Below are 14859 nucleotides of genomic sequence, written 5' to 3'. Positions count from 1 at the left end.
TTTTTGTTTAAGAAGGTGTGTGGTGAGGTAATATTATTGTTACATCATTATAGATTAATATGGATCTTCGGGACTTCACTGGGCGGCCGTGTATTGTACGTATTGATTCATCGAATGTGACAAATTTTTGACCATGACCAATCTTTGCATAGGTGCTTCCTTATTTATGATCCTTTCGTTGTAGGTTGCTGAAGCCATGATGCATTTTATGGCTGATAGCCTAAGGGCACTTGCGGCTCACCCCACTCGTCGGCCAAGGAGGCCAGGACGTGCTAGAATCTTCCGCACACGGGTGACACTCTTTGGGATGCCCGATGATGAGGTATTTACTAGGTACAGGTTACCCCCACATGTAATTCTAGATATACTCTCTTTAATAGAGAGTGATCTAGAACCTCTTCATGGGCTCACGACAGCAATTCCGCCTCACACTCAGCTGCTGGCGGTCTTGCATTTCTGCGCCTCAGGATCACTCCAACAAGTAGTGGCAGTACTTGCTGGAATATCTCAGCCGGCTTTCAGCCGAATCCTGAGGCGTGTGACGTCAGCCATGTTTAGGCGCAAGGGGCACTTCGTGGCCATGTCTTTTGCACAAGAGACCCTTCACCAAAGCCAGCAGGCATTCCATCAAATTGCTGGCTTCCCTAATGTGATAGGGGCTGTGGATGGCACCCATGTACCATTTGTGCCTCCATCAAGAAGTGAGAAGATCTATAGGAACCGAAAATTGTTCCACTCACTGAATGTGATGGTGGTATGTGGCCCATCCATGGAAATTCTCTCCTTCAACTCAAAGTTTCCCGGAAGTGCCCATGACTCTCATGTTATCCGACAAACCGGGATTTGGCAAAGACTCCAAGAGCTTGAAGGCCGTGATGCGTGGGTTCTGGGTGACTCCGGTTACCCATGTACGCCCTGGCTACTTACGCCGTACAGCTCCCCAGCACCAGGCCCACAGGAGGCATTCAATAGGGTGCATGTTGCCACCAGGCAAGTGGTGGAGCGCTCAACTGGCTTGTTGAAGGGTCGATTTAGAGTGCTCCACTGCACTGGTGGTGACTTACAGTATGCGCCTGAAATGGTGTCGAGGATTGTGTGCTTGTGTGTATGCTTTCACAACATAGCTGTGCGGCGTGAGATACCCTTTGATGAGTGGGAGGTTCCATCTGAGCCGCAAAATCCGCCCCTGCGCCCATCCCGCTCCCCCGAAAGCCGACGTGGATACCAGCTGCAGGACTCGGTGGCCCAGAGATTCTTCAGGTACATTTCTGATTGTTGTCCAGACCAAACCAATTTCAGATTAATTTTCCCCATCAAGGTTGAAAATTATTTTAATTTTGTGTCCTCCTAATTAAACATTAGGCAGCATGGCCTCTTCATGGCAATAGCAATAGCACTACCTATTATGTTTGAGGTGTATTGGTTTAAGAGCAATATTGCAGGTCACACTTATACCTTGTACATAGATTTGAAAATGTATTTTAGGTTTCCATTATTTTAGCTGACCTTATCATCCATGTCTGGTGAGTACATTGAATTTCATACTTTTTTTTTTCCATGTATGTGTGGGATGTGGCGGTGATTTTTTTATTTGTAGATGTAATATTTATGATCATATATATATATATATATATATATATATATATATGTTTATTTGGGGGGTTTAGTTGAAAATATATTAGCAGTAGGAGCTAGGCAGGCAGGCAGGCAGCCAGGTGTCCAGTATAATGGTATAGTCAGGAGAAGTGCTAGTATGTGTATGTGTTTTTTCTCATAAATGTACGCATACACATAAATGCATACAGTAAGTAATGCGAAGTACAGCTAAGCGATAGCACGCGTTGCTTGGCGGTGCGATGTTATCGCCGATTGTTGGGCGCATACACAATGTCCATGTCAATATGGATAATAAAGTTAATACCAAATAGTAAAGTTAACAACCAATCACAGGACAGGAAGTATTTTCATGTGCCATTGCTAAAATGGCTGCCTACCAGCGAGCACCATCCTTCTCCACTGCGGAGCTGCTGTCGCTGGTGGCAGTCATGGAGAGGAGGCTGGGGCAGGCAGGCCCCTTCATCAGCAACAGGGACAAGCGCCGGGCATATGTTGCGGCCCGGCGCCGCATATTCGCCCGCACTAATGTGCGAAGGACCATCGCCCAATTGGAGAGGCGATGGTCCGACCTGTGGAGGCGGGAGCCGGAGCGGCTGCAGGCTCTGAGGCGGCGTCTTCAACGCTGTAAGTATTTTCGCAAAATACACATAATTGACAGTGGGCCAGATTCTCTAAGCTTCAAAAGTGATAAAATGGGGACTAATAAACAGGCAGCCAATCAGCTCCTACCTGTCATTTTTCAAATACAGTCTGTGACATGGCAGGTATGAGCTGATTGGCTGCCTGTTTTTCACTCTCCATTTTATCACTTTTGAAGCTTAGTGCATCTGGCCCAGTGAATGATATCATTTTCACATTATTTAATATTAAGATTACATGAGGTCAATTGGGTGACATAGAAATGCCATATACTATATGTGTGATATATAACACATATATAATGTGGTTATGATATGTACTTGTTATAGTGATTACAATGTCAAATGACACTCAACCATTTTGTTTGTTTAACCCACAGCGCGGGAGAGAGCCAGACAGGCCAGAGAGGAGGCCGCAGAGGAGGCCCAGGAGCCCGCAGAGGAGGCCCAGGAGCCCGCAGAGGATGCCCAGGAGCCCGCAGAGGAGGCCCAGGAGGCCGCAGTCGAGCCTACAGAGGAGGTCCAGGAGGTCGGCCAGGAGGTCGAAGTGGAGGGCCAGGTGGAGGTGGAGGAGGAGGAGGCGGGACAGGTGGAGATGGAGGAGGTTAAGGGCCACCATGAGTTGGAATACCTCACCTCCACCACCCCTACACACACCCCTCCCCCTAGCCACTCACCAACCTCCACTGTCTACCTCCCCCCCCCCCCCCCCCCGTGTACCAAGAGGAGGAGTTCGGACTACCCCTCCCGGATTTGCCACCACCTCCAAATCTGGAGGAAGAAGATCTGGTGGAGCTGCCTGGCAGGGGTAAGTAGACGTAATGCCTCATTACTGACTTAGGTACAGTTTGTTATGTCGCAAAGCTGATGACATTTTGCTATAATATAGTAAAGAGTAGTCCAACAAAATGGAAAACAACAGACACACTTTGCCCTTATAGGGCCATGCTGCAAACGTGCAATGTGGAGGCTCATGTAGGTGATGAGTGTTTATTTATGGAGGCTCTTTGTATAGAAGCAACAATAAAACATCAATGGAATATGGGCAGGCCTGATTTCTAATGGAGTCTCAAGTGTCCATGGTCTCAAGTGTAGCCAGTGGTCCCGTGTTGTTGCCATGTATTTTTGAAAGGTCTTATGTCGGATGGATTGACCTTAGAAATTGTTTGGAGTATGGAAGCGGATTAGTGCTGCACTTTCACCTATCTGGCAATGTGACAAGGAATCATGAAGTAATAGGGTAGAGTGACTAGCCTAGCCTTTTAATGTGGTATATATTCTCTATCTATCTATCTATCTATCTATCTATCTATCTATCTATCTATCTATCTATCTATCTATCTATCTATCTATATATCTATCATGCAGTTTAGCTATTAAGCAGTGACATGCAGGTATATATGTATGGTGTAGCTTTCTAGTACATTGGTGAGTGTTTTGGCAGGAGAAGTGTGAGTGAGCCTCAAGTGTTGTTGTGATTTTGATAGATACATTGTCAAATGTATGAGTCACACAATGTGTGTGTGTGTGTGTGTGTGTGTGTGTGTGTGTGTGTGTGTGTGTGTGTGTGTGTGTGTGTGTGTGTGTCAGCATCATCATATATTTTCTGCCTTTAGATACAGGATTGGCTAAGTAATTGTTTGTATGTATGATTTCTCATGGTGTAGGTACTTAGGATTGACTGTACAAGGTGTACCTGAGTAGCATAATTAATGTTGAACCCCCTTTCACATGCCCACAGATGACCCGCAAGAAGGCCAGGGTGTGAGAGGGGCCCTAATGAGGCTGCGGCAGGACCTGATGCGGATGGCTGGCCACGTACAGGACCTGTGCGACCTCCTGCTGGAGTGATTTAATTTATTTTTTGTTATTTTCTGTAAATACATTTTTCAGTTTAAGTACGAAGTGGTCTGTGTGTTATTTTATTATTTTACAGTTTAAGTATAAATATACAGAAATAATTAAAAATATTGATGTCTAGTTATGTAAGGTGCAAAAGGTATATACAGTACATAGATGTTTTTATTGCATAGCAGTAATTGAAAGGGAATGTTAGGGTTAATGTAAAGTGGTTTTAAGTGTTTAATGATCAATTAGATAAATAATACATGGCCAGGATAAACAATTCCTTTTTAATGAGGTTGGCTAATTGCCTAAGTGTGTCATGTGATCGATTTGGGAATTCAGATAAGAGTGGTGGTGATTTGTGCGCAAATACACCGCATCGGTGCGTACTGGCAGGTTCCCGTCCGTTCTGACGCGGTAAGGCCGTGCATATGCGGTCAGACCGTGCATACGCTGTAAGAACGTGCAGAATTTGAGTGTGTCCACCGCACACGCATGGTTTGTATGTCGTCCGTAAACACGCCCTCTTCTTAAACAGTGAGTCCATTCGAATGCGGAGGACCGGTGGGCGTTTCTACGGACGATGTCCGCACAGCATGGCATGCGGACCGCTCCGTAAGAATTCGGGAATGTACGCATCGATCAGAATAAGGGCCTATGTTTACATACTTTTATTTTAAAGTTAAGACTGGGATGGGGGGTTGTTTAATGTACTCTGTTCTGTCTTATTTTCCTTTCTTTACTATTTGATTTTTTTTGTATTGAAGGTGTTTGATATGTCTATTTTATTTTATTACTATTTGATTTTGTTATATATTTCTATACCCTGTTATTCCCTTCGATATTTGATGGATGTGGACAATTTTCTGCCTGCTATATGACATGGTGCCTTGTTTCACTTTGCATACTTTGTAAACGATACATGGCTATTTATGCAAGGCTAGCGTTATTGCTATATTTCGTATTGTCCCTTTTTATGTATATGTTTTGTCTTCAACAAAATTTAAAAAAAATGTAAAAAAGAAAAGACTGGGATATTGTCTGTAGATATTGCTACAAATAAAAAAATTATTTAATGACTTGAAACGTTGAACTTTCAGATTGCAAGTCAGCATTGTTTGGTTAGGGGCTAATTTATAAATTTTGCCCGAAAGTCAGATTCAGATTTTCCAAAAAGTTAGTCATTGGAGCAGTTGAACGATGTTCCTGGCAACATTTGCCTATATTGTTAAGAGTAGTCTTGTTAGGCCTGTTATGTGCATCTTTGCTTAGATTCTCTATACCCGCTCCAGTAGAGTCCTGGTGGGAGCAACAGTCTCCAATGGTATGGGCACATTCTCATGGAGCCTCGCCCCCTGCTGTTTAAGAAGCTGATCACATAATTTTATAGCATCAGACAGGCTTAGGATCCAACCTTTTGGACACCCATATAAGTCAGAAATGATCGGTACCAGGAGATTGGCTCTTGGTGCCCGAGAGAGCCCCCCTTAACTTTCATGGACCTTTCTGGTTAGTTTGTAGGTATGCTTAGGTGTCAAGGAGCTCTTTTATCCTCTCCTACATTGTGCACTGCTAATGGAAATCCAAACTTGGGCTTCCAGTTCCAGATTCCACAAAAATAAATACCGTATTTGCCGTATATGTATGTGCGGTTGTGTCCTTCAATAAAATCCTGCTACTTTTTTATCGCTGGCCATATGCAAAGTGATTGACAGGAAGCTGGTGTTTGAGGGTGGTAACCGGACATTTTCTGGGAGTGTCAGGGAAAACATAGGCATGCCCAGGCGTTTTAGGGTAAGTCATGTGACGTCAGCATCCGATCCCAGTAGTCTGATTCTATTACAGTCATTGAGTCAATCCTGGGCTACACATAAGGCGGTATTTAATGCCGCCGGCAAGGGGGTTTCTGCGGCGAGGGTGGCTTGTTTTTTCTGAAAACAAGACATCTTTGACGTTTAACCCCCTTGCTGGCCGCTCACCCTATTCTACGTTGTGCTGCTAAACAATGTTTGGTCCAATCCACAGTGCATATTTTATTTGCGTTACAATAGTGTCTTCTGCAATATTTTAACAATTTTTTTAAGCTTCACTGAACATATTTCTCTGTAGTCTAGTCACCAGGATATTTGCTATTTATTACAGTGGTCACAAGAATTCTGTGGTCACAAGAGTACGGAGCTTTGCATTATACTGCGGTCACAACCATATAGAGTTCTGCATTATACTGTGGTCGCCACATTATGGGTTTTGTATTATATTGTGGTAAAAACTATGAGCTAATCATTTGTACTGTGGTCACCATAATGAGACTGGGCATACTTCACTTCATCTTTCACCTTGATATGTAAGAGTCATTAGGTGCATGTTTACAGCAGTAGCACTCATGCTGTGTACAGTACAATAAATATACTCTATTTTATAAATGACATTCCATATGTTAACATGATCTAACTGTTCTATGCACAGTACATAATAACTATCCACAGTAAATATAAGCTTATTGGATATGGTGCTGAACTTATCTGGGTTTGGGCTTAAAAATAGGTGGGTGGGCCCATATATTTTTGGCCACACATTATGCTAAGCATTGCAATATACTGTAGCTCTACTGTATGTTAGATTGCAAAGTTCATTATAATTATTCTGATTAACAGTACTTACAGAGAGTTATCCAATTACCCCAGGTAAAATATTAGGAGTTAAAAATGTCTATTTTCTCTATACAGGTTAAGTATCACTTTTCAGCTACCCATTATCCCTTATCCAATTTTTTTCCGAAAACCATAGTTTCCAGAATGTACTTTTTCTTGTTGTTGTATAAAGCACTACTGGGGACATCTGCAACACCATTACTGGAGACATGATATGTAACTGGCACTACTGGGGACATCTGTAACACCACTACTGGGGACATCTGTAACTGGCACTACTGGGGAAATCTGTGACTTGCACTACTGGGGACATCTGTAACACCACTACTGGGGACATCTGTGACTGGCACCACTGGGGACATCTGTAACTGGCACTACTGAGGAAATCTGTGACTGGCACTACTGCGGACACCTGTAACAGCACTACTGGGGACATCTGTGACTGGCACTACTGGGGACACCTGTAACACCACTACTGGGGACAACTGTAACACCACTATGATGTGATATGATATGCAACTGGCACTAAACATGTGCAAGAAAATGATTGCTTGGCCTCACCCTGCGCTTTATCATACTGACGCAATCCCTCACCCTGCGGCCTGCGTTCTATCACAATGATGCAATCCCTCACCCTTCGGCCTGCGCTCTATCACACTGCCTCGATTCCTAACCCTGCGGTCTGCCTTCCATCACACTAACGACCTCCCTCACCGTGTGGCCTGTGCTCTATCACACTGGTGCGCTCCCTCAGCATGCAGCCTACACTCTAACACTGGAGTAATCCCTCACCCTGAGGTCTGCATTCTATCACACTGACTCGCTTCCTAACCCTGCGGCCTGCCTTCTATCACACTAACGGCCTCCCTAACTGTGTGGCCTGCGCTCTAGAACACTGACACACTTCCTAACTCCCCCTCCCGCAGCCCAATTCTGACTCTCTTCGCTAGTGCGCCTAACACTCATACCCTGCGGCTTAACCCTTCTCCAACCCCTCAGCCTAACCCATTAAATATAATATATATATATATATATATATATATATATATATATACACATAGGCGGGATGCCGGCACTCTGCTCCGTCCTCAGAGTCTGAGCCCCGTGCCTTCAGAAGTGACCCGCAATGCTGGGTCAATAAATATCAGTGTAGTAACTGCGGCACTGGGGACTTGGAAAAAAATACAACACACAGCTTGTGTCTCGTTGACGTTTCAGCCCCTCCGGGCTTTTATCAAATTTAACCATTTTACCAAATGTAAGCTGTTTTGATAAAAGCCCGGAGGGGCTGAAACGTCAACGAGACACAAGCTGTGTGTTGTATTTTTTTCCAAGTCCCCAGTGCCGCAGTTACTACACTGATATATATATATATATATATATATATAAAACACACACACACATCACTCCTACCTTTGAAGTAGCAGTGCAGTCTGGCTGGGTGGGCCAGGAAATGCAGCAGCTTCTACTCTCCCTGCAGACAGTCAGCAGCAGCTGCCTCTCACATCTAGCTCCGCCCCCAGAGTCATGCATAGCCCCGCCCCCAAGCTGAGTCCCGCAAAGCTCCGCTCCCCTGCAGCCCCGTGTGTGTAGCAGCTCCTTCCTCCGTTCGGCTGAGAGGGGACTAGGAGGGAAGGGAATAAAGATGCATCATATTTAAGGTACTGAGCGACGGGGGGGCATGCTTTGGGCCAACAGATCGGCGAGGCCCGGGATGGCTGTCCCCCTTGACCCCTTCTGTCACTGGACCTGCTCTTTCACACCAAAGGCAAATTACCGGGTCTAAGCTTTTCAACCCAGATATCTGCTGAAAAAAACTTTTTTGGTGTGAAAGGGTCAACTCAGGTCTTAAATTCCGGGTCACCAATCCTGCTCTTGACCAGGGTCAGTGAGTTGGGATTTAAGACCTAGTTTGACCAAGCCTACCTGACACTCTCCTTCAGGGATAAAATGCTCTGTTCCTGGACTTCCCTGGTAATGTATGATTGCCATCACCTGTGGTGACACCCCTTTCCTTTCAATTAACTAGCTACCCACAGGTGATGGCAATCATACATTACCAGAGAAGTCCAGGAACAGAGCATTTTCTCCCTCATGGAGAGGGTCAGGTAGGCAAGTATGGGTTTGACCATTTCACACCAAAGAAAAACCAGGGTTGTTCAGCAAAATCCAAGGTTGAAAAGCTTTAACCCGATTATTTGCTTCTGGTGTGAAATAGGGTCAGACTGCACCCGGCAAATTGACCGGGCACTCAAAAATGTCGGATGGGCGGTATGAAAGAGGTATTAGATATTCCTATATAAGACTTTTAGCTCAAGTACATTCACAAAACTTGCACCCGATTGTCATTATTCAAAAGCAGGTCATTGTGATTGCATGGCACATGTTTTTTGTTGCATAAATAATACTATCAGTACATAAAAGGGCAACATTTCCTTTCTGCAGCAGCAGCTGACTTCATTCATGCTAAGTGTTCCTGCTTTGCTTTTGATTTTATTTTAAAATGGTTTGCCAGTTAAATGAGCGTAGAGGTCATGTGTAAGCATTCGTCATATGACAGCTTTTACATCTCTACAAAGGATAATTGAATTGAGCCGCTTTCTGTAAATATACTGCTATGGGCTGGCATCCTCTAGAATGAAAGTCTGCTTGCTTTATAAGCGTAAAGGTATCATTTTATTTCCAGATATAACGCTAATCTACACACAGATATACATATACAAAAATAGTAATATTTCGTTTTATTTGCTATAAAAAATAACAAAAATAAATATCGAGAAAGTTCTGTTGCTTTATTTTCCCTGCAGCATTTAATCACAACTTCAAAGTTTAATTGCTCTTTTCATCTATCCCAGCAGAAAATAACAGTAATGGAAAGAGACAGGTCCAAAGATTAATTGTTTTTTTTTTCTTGGCATGTCCTTGCAAGGAGATAACCCTGTTTTCTGGAAGTCATTACAAAGAGAGATACAAAGTTGGCTCCCATCTAGTCCTCCCCTGGTCTGGACCTGATTCATCCTACAGCAGCCAGCAAATATTAATATTGTCAGCTGTTCTTATCACACCTCCATGACAGAACATCTCTGCTTTATTCTGACCATTTACTTTCCAATCATAGTGTTTGCTGCCTGTGTTAATGGATGCAGGTCTTGAAGCAATGGTGTGCATAGGCAAAACTAAAAAGTTGGTAATGAGTGTTCCTAGTTTAAAATTTCTGAATTTTTAAATAAATAAATTGCACCCGCCACAGACGCCAAGAGGGCGTGACCTCACTGCATTGGGTGTGGCCTTTTTTGCAGGACGCATGGTGTTTTAGGAAGAGTATAACTTACACTTCATACATACATTAGCCAACACATGGAGATCAATGTACTACTTTCCTTCAAATTCTTTAAAAGTGTAAATTTGAATCCCTGATATTAACACACCAATATCAGAGACACATACTGGATTATGTGGTTGGAGTCTGGCGGCCTGGGTGGCGAGCAGTGTCTGGAAATGACGAGCAGTGTAGTGCTGGGCTTTATAGGATGCACGCATCACACTAGTCACACTACAATGCGGCGTGACTTATAAAATACACCCTAAGTATCCTTTGGAAAGACTTAAGGTGCCCATACACGCACCGATTTTGTGTGCTGTGCGTTTTGAACTTCAAGCTGCCATGCGATTTTGGCACTTGAAGTGGATGTGATGCGATGTACTGTACTTTTTGGGTGCGATGAGATGCGATTTTAGCCCCTTTTTAAAAAAAAAGTTAATAGGTTCTAATGGACATCGCATCGCATGTATACCTGTACTGATGCGAAGAGATGCAATGTAGAGCAACATTAATCTAATCAGCACAAGTTAACTATATCTATAAAAAGGTTTTTAAAATTGTCCTTCAAATGGCATCTTGTGTTTATTCTACTCTAGGTTGTACCTGGCATAGTATAAGCACCATTATTTGCTGAAATTGTTCCTACCCTTTTGTAACTTTTACACTGCATTCTCAATGTGCCAACTACTTTGGGTAAAATCCATTTCCCAGATCAAGATTTAGGAGGTAAAGCAGATCAAAGTTTCCTCAGCTTCAAAGAAAAGTAAGACAGTGCAGCTCTGAGGCAAGCAAGCTCATATAATCAATTAAATATTGAGTACCAAGCCAGTAACATATTAAAATATCATACATAATGGGCCGTGTTGCATGGTTGGAATCCTCCTATTTACGCCTCAACCCTCTTTGGGGTCTGGACAAACCCTATCTAAACTCTCTGACAAATTCCTTTCCATCTCTCTGTTTTTATCTCTCTTTATGGGCCAAGTCCCTCCCTGTCCTCTCTGTGTTCTCCTATCACCCCCTTGTGGGACAACCCTGCTTTCCCTTCTGGAGTATCACAACTTTTTTTTGTTAATTGGCGACTAGCTGGTGTCTTAAGAGCACATGACCTATTCTCTGGGGACAACTGAGAATCCTTAGATGAAACCAAAGGTAAATTTCCCCTCCCTTTTTTGAATATTTCTAGATTCATCATCTCCTCCTTTCCCTGCCACAAACAGATGTTAGACGAGCTCTCACTTCCTTTGAATCTCTCTGCACTGACAACCCTCTATGTACAGTAGCACATTAATCTCTATTTATTGTATATTGGTAGAGACTTTCTCATCTTCACAGACCCGTCATGAACAGGAGTGGGAGAAAGACCTGGGTGCCTCCCTCCCCCCCCCCCCCCCCCAGACACTTGCTGTTGGGAGGAAGTAATTGAAGGTATAGCCTAAAGCTCTATCTCAACCCAGCTTAAGGAGATGTCTTCTCTCTCTCTCTCTCTCTCTCTCTCTCTCTCTCTCTCTCTCTCTATATATATATATATATATATATATATATATATATATATTATATATATATATATATATATATAAATAAATGGATGTGTGTAAGTTCCCTATGGACTCCAAAATGGCGTGACAGATTTTGATGACATTTTCAGGCAATCTTCAGATTAGCCTAGCGGGTGATCCTGTGAGGTTTGGTAGTGATCGGATCAACATAATTTTTTTTTTTTTGGGGGGGGGGGGTTTGGCAATTTATTGATTGCGCCACAAATAAGATTTTGTTTCCGCCAAACTTCTGTCAAATGCAACTGAATATTCAAGCCGTTGTCAACAAGGTATTCCCAAATCTAACAACCAACTACAAAAATCCGAAGTCATCTGGCTATAAATAATTAGTGCTTCCCATGCGAAGCCGGGGCGGGTCGCTAGTAAACTATATTACAGGTGGTATTATACCCCTGACAGATTATCTAAAATGTTTCCTTCTACCATGCCTGTATGTTGGTGGGGATGTGGACATGAGGAACACTTCTTCACATTTGGTGGACTTGTCCCCACATTGTCCAGTTTTGGACTCAAGTGCATGACATCTTGAATTCCATCTCCAGCATCCCACTTCTTTTAGATACATGGTCATTCCTATTGTCCCGAACCTATCCCAGACTTAGACACCCCTAAAAAAACTACTTTCTCATATATTAACAGCCGCTATATCGCAAATTGCTAAAAATTGGAAATCCCCTGCCAATCCTACTGTCCCTGCCCTAACTAATTATACAGTAACTGGTTTGCAGCAAGCATGGAGAAAATTGCATACAACCTACATGACTGTCCCTATAAATTTAAAGTGATTTGGGGCCCTTGGCTACTAACAATGTCCCGCCCATTACCACTCTTATAGTGAATTTGCTGTTATTCTCACGTTCTCAATAGATAGAGTCCTTCCTCTGGAGCCCACCCTCCGCTCTACTGTTTCAACGGTAGACGTCTCATTAACATATACTGCATTCTGAATGATTTCCTTTCTTTACTTTGGATTTGGACTCTGACTCGGACAGCGAGTTTGTTGATGATCCAAGTTACGTTATGGGAGGTTCTATCCTCCCTACTCACGTCTTCTCCCAAGTGTATAGTCCAGTTTTCAGCGATGCTGTATGGCCCACGCTATCCAATAGCAAAAGTTTCGCCTCTAAAGATGAAGATTGGGAGGACCTCTAAAATGTTTTGAGTTCCTCTGGTTTGTTCTTTGTTGTTTTTGTGTTTTTTAGGACTCTCAAGATGCTAGAAGTGTCCGGAGGCCACTCCTGAAAGGGGGAGTACTGTCACGATCCAGGTAATTCAAACACCATTTTTACCTTTAAAGTGTCTCTCCAGACTGTCTCTGTGCTCCATATCCTTAGTATGGTGTGTGTGCAGATCACAGCACAGATTCCCCAGAGTCTCTCCGGTGATTACCTGATGCTGCAGCTGTGAAGCAAAACCTGCAACCTTGCCTATGTCTCAGGTCACTACAGCTGCTCTCGTTACAGGCCTCAGTCATGCAGCAAGCTAACAGACTTTCCCGGTTAATCCATTGCAGCTTCCAGTCCTGGTTACTGGCCAGCCAAGTCTCCTCCCACCTGCAGGTATAAAAGTGCTAGGTGGACTCCTGCTCTTTGTCAGAGCTTCAATTGTCAATTCTTCAGTTAGATGTTCCTGTCTACCAGTGCTATATACCAGCTTCTGCACAGCCTGACTCCCTACAGTGCTCGGGCACTGTCTCCTACTGCTTTCAGGCAGTCTCCAAGCCAGCTGTTCCCGTCAGCTACCATTCCTGTTGTCCATCAGATAGCATCTCGCTGTGCATCTCTGGCAATTCCTGCAGCTCATCGCTACAGCCTGACTCCCAGTCCTTCGGGTGAAGCCTTCTCCAATTCTTCCTCCTGCTGGTCGTCCACTGCTTTTCCAAATACTACCATGGAATCTTCATTGCCGCCTATAGGGATTAATGGACATTAGGTTAAGACTCCAAAGGTGTGATCCTCTCTCTCCTATCATCCCGACAGTTATTATCTGTGGCCCAGTATCCCTGGTCCTCCTGCAGCTATGACCTCATACAGTGTTGGAAATGTCTCTTGTGATCTTTCTTCCAGTTATTCATCAAGCCCCAAAGTCATGGATTCCCAGCCTGTTTCAAAAAGTATTAGTCCTATGCTCAGTACCCCTACTGGAGATAGCAGACTAGACGATTTAGAGGACAGTTCTTTACTCTGAACCCTGGACACCCCAACAGGGGTTGGTAGAATGGACGCTTCTTTAGAAGCTAGGATACTAGATGACCCTGGGCAACTTCTCGATGAGCCAAATGGGCGGCCAGTTGCTGTACAGGGCTGGTGGGCGGGGAAATGCCGACTGGATTCATTTTCAGGTCAGAGCTTACTGTCACACCTGAGGCGGGAAGTCTCAGGCGTAGGGGCAGGCGTATTACCCTGGGAGCCCTAAATGGTTTTCGGCATCCACTCATACACAAAGGAGGGCCCGAAGGCGTGACCAGGACAACAGGATGAAATAATAAATAAGTCTTTATTGAAGAATTTACAAGCCAGAAATATTGGTAGCGGAATTGCAAGTGCAGGTAACTGATAACGGAATTGCAGGTGTAGATAAGTGATTGGAGATTGGACAATTGGAGATTGGACAATTGGAGATTGGACAGTTGGACGATTGGACAGTTGGACGATTGGATAGTTGGACGATTGGAGATTGGACGATTGGAGATATTGAGGAAGGAATTGAAGACAATGATGATTCAAGATATTGATGAAGGAATTGAAGACAATGATGATTCAAGATATTGGTGAAGGAATTGAAGACAATGATGATTGAAGATATTGATGAGGGAATTGGAGATAGTGAAGCCAAAGAGAAATGGAGTTTGCTGTATGAGGTCATAGCTGCAGGAGGACCAGGGATACTGGGCCACAGATAATAACTGTCGGGATGATAGGAGAGAGAGGATCACACCTTTGGAGTCTTAACCTAATGTCCATTAATCCCTATAGGCGGCAATGAAGATTCCATGGTAGTATTTGGAAAAGCAGTGGACGACCAGCAGGAGGAAGAATTGGAGAAGGCTTTCATTAAATGAAAAGTTAAGTTCCACTGGTCGCCAAATGCATACTTGTTTCCACAGGGTGAACAGGAAACATGTTTACAATCTGATCCGCCCTATGACATGAAATCTAGTGTACAACCAATGCTGTAAGAAGACACAATGGACCAATTGTCCATTTCCACTTTTCCACCACCCGCCC

The 14859-nt window shown here is 43.8% G+C and overlaps 1 long non-coding RNA gene across 1 annotated transcript in view; it reads left to right on the top strand.

Annotated features, from left to right (window-relative positions):
• Positions 1 to 14859, top strand: part of LOC146028247 (uncharacterized) — a 78754-nt gene that overhangs the window by 62158 nt on the left and 1737 nt on the right. The window contains exon 2 of the long non-coding RNA XR_014455204.1: positions 12835 to 12899. This is a non-coding gene — a long non-coding RNA (uncharacterized LOC146028247). The remainder of the gene's footprint in view (positions 1 to 12834; positions 12900 to 14859) is intronic.

The sequence above is a fragment of the Crinia signifera genome, chromosome 1 (genome assembly GCF_055691185.1).
Source record: "Crinia signifera chromosome 1, ASM5569118v1, whole genome shotgun sequence".
NCBI classification, from domain to species: domain Eukaryota; kingdom Metazoa; phylum Chordata; class Amphibia; order Anura; family Myobatrachidae; genus Crinia; species Crinia signifera.
This window is presented reverse-complemented; position numbering and strand designations above follow the sequence as displayed.